The following is a 3188-nucleotide window of genomic DNA, read 5'->3' on the forward strand; positions in this document are numbered from 1 at the left end:
TTGTTTATGAGAGAACATATTAATATAGATGTTTTAAATGGACAAAAAAATGGCTTTCATCTACTTTGGCGCCCCTTAAAGCCTAGCACCCTGACTGACTGCCTAGTTCTTCCATATGGCCCTGCTAACACCCTAAACTTCCCTTCTTTCTGTAAAGCTGCTGGGCCAGATTCTCAGCTGCTCGAAACAGCCGTAGTTCCACAGAGGTCAAACTTCATGAGTTTAAATCTGCTAAGGTGCTAGACCAAATACCTGCCCTCCTCCCTTCGTCTACCTAATTTGTCTTTCCTGGTGCTTACTTCGCACCCGTCACTGCAGGATCTGAGAAGCTTAGAGAAAGCTTAACAGTCATTTAATTTTTAAAACAAAGCAATAAAGTCCCTCTCCCAAACAGAGTGGACCTGATCCTATTTCCTCTCTTAGATTACAGCCACACTACCGTGGAAGATTGATCCACTCAGGGTTGATCTTCCGGGGTTTCATTACGTTCCCAGAGGTCCCCATTGACCCCTGGACTCCTTGTGAGAGATAAGGAAGGTCAAAGGGAGAAACACTCCCGTCAACCATCCGCCATGTGGACGGACATGGAAGTCGTCTGCTGATAAATCAATTTTAGCTACACAATTGATGGCCGACTTCGAGGTCTAGTGCCCTGTGTGCTACTCCAGCAGATTCCCCCAGAACGTGGAGCTGGAAAGGGTCGGCATCTCCTCAGGAGTAGGACAACTGCTGAACAAACTATTCCAGAGTTCCCCGAACGTGATGTGCCCAGTTCTGAATTAAACCATTTTTTAGCTTCTTGCCCCATTATTTTCACAAGCATCTTGTACAGAAGGTAAAGGTGCAGCCTGTCACTGTAGCAGTCACATTATGAGATCCAGGCAAGGTCTTTCTTGAATGAGAAGGTTCATCCGGTGGGTAGAATTTCAACACTGCACAACGCTCTTTCAGCTTTCTCTGCGGCACATCTATACGACAAAGCATTTGACACTAGGGGATTGTCTGGAATTGGAGACATGAGATGTTGGTGCATCTCAGTTTACAGATTACTGTATGAAGGCCTCTGCTCTCCTTGATCACGTGCATGTTACTCTGTGGTTTATTATTGTTTGCTTGCATTATTAATGCTGTGAAATGGAAATACTGTGCGTACAGCTGTGGGCATATCAGGCTTACAGACACAACTATTATCTAGCTTTAAGGTGCCAATTATGCCAGGGAGTCTTTATTTTTAATTATTGATGTCCTGAAACATGAAATAGTTATACATTTCCTGCCCAGCCGTCTCCGATCACTTTCTCTCTCCCTAATCAAATGGAACTTCAGAAATATTCAGAAAACATGCACAACACAGATGGCACATGTCTATTTGACAATTTTTACTATTTTCTGGGGCATCTTAAATAAATAGCACACAGGATCTACTGTTTCACTGGTGCGCTCCAGCGTGGCTGCCTTCTCCCCTGTTTACACAGGAAGAGAAGAAAGAGATGTGGAGTCAAAATGAGCTGCATACTGTCCTTGTATTTCATTACCATATAATTAGCATAATGAATATTCGGTCACATTACTAGCTTATTGTTCCCATTTGCGTAGTGTGAAAATTGTGAAAAGTTTGGGTGGGAAGATTTTAACGGCAGTTCTTTCTCTTGCAGGGAAGAGTTCTGTTACTCAAGCGCCCACACAGTTGAGGAGTAGGAAAAAAAAAGAAAAACACTGTGTTGCAACAGCATTCCTTGCATTGTTTACAGAATCCAAAGCTGAACGACTAAGTTCATGTATGTTTCGTAAAAGGAAATACTGACCACAGTGTGTAGCTATCTTTATGTGGATTTACCTCTACCTTTAAATACTACAATAGCTAACCCTACAAATAACCGTCTTTATGGGGCTGGTTACAGGTAGATGCCAAAGAGCATCTCTTTGGAAGCAGGCCAAGTCCAGCTGCTGAAATGCTGATCAGTAAGAGCGTATGAGCTTGTCTCAGCCACTTGACTTGCCCCTGAGACAGAGCTGGAAGGAGATGTGGGATTGTACTTGAAAGCAACTGGCTTCCAGCGTGACTGGAAAATGAGGCTGCTATGTAGCAGCCGCTCAGTGCTGTCAAGTATTTTGCTCCCACAGTACTGCCTGGAGGAGGCCTGCAGCACAGAGACCATTTTGCCAGGATCAGCCATTGTTCAGTATATCATTCTGACGGCTGGAGGGATTTGAAGGGAAGAAAGAGGAATCAGAGTGATTAACTTTTTCTAAGAAAAAGCCCAAGGGTTGTTTTCCATTTACAGACTGCTAAAGACTATGGTCTATTTCCTCTCCCATGACATATTCTAACCCTTTGGGATAATGCAGCTTTGTGCTTCCAGAACATCTTCTAAGCATCTCAAAGCACCTTACCAACATTCAGTAGTTAAGCTTCACTGCACTCCTGTGAGACAGTTAAGAGACGTATAAGGATCAAATCATTTACCTGCTGAAATGCAGGGACCTAAACTCCCAACTCCCGCTGATAGTCAGTAGATACTGGGTGCCTTAAGTCAAATCTGTTACTTTTAAGATCTTCGCCACAGAAAGAAGTGTTGTGATCAGTTTGCACGGAAGACATTGGGATGCTTTATAATGCGACACTTTAAAGGTGTGACTTGCTAAAAGATCTTCACCCCAGTTAATAAGCTACCGTACAGGTGGAGGTCAGTTATTGTTGTGGTCACAAAAAGCCAGATGGACTTTGGATTCTGGACAGGTGCTCTGCTATGTAAGCAAAAGGCGAGTAAACAGAAGAATTAAAACTGCTTTTGGACCATGTTTTCAAAACTGGGCCCATAAGATTATTTATACATGCTCTATATACAAGCATGTGTGTAGATAACTCAGGAATTTTCATTTGTATGCCAAAAAGGCACATGCTTAACTGTAAAATATGGCTCTATATCTATACTGCATTTCTATCTGGAACTATTCCAAAGCATTTTATATAGTGAATATAAATATAAAACTCCCCTAGTACTGAAATGCTTTTTCCTTTGTTGGTGAAACAAGACATGCAGTCTGCACCAGCAACTCTACATAGCAATTTCAGAGGCTGGCAAGCGAGAAATGATGTATTCATCCGAAGCTAGGAATGGGAGGAAGATAGGTAGGTTAATATGGCTAGACGTTCAGGACTAACAACCCTGAGATTTTCACTGACC

This window comes from Carettochelys insculpta, chromosome 6 (assembly GCF_033958435.1).
Source record: "Carettochelys insculpta isolate YL-2023 chromosome 6, ASM3395843v1, whole genome shotgun sequence".
In the NCBI taxonomy this organism is placed as follows: Eukaryota; Metazoa; Chordata; order Testudines; family Carettochelyidae; genus Carettochelys; species Carettochelys insculpta.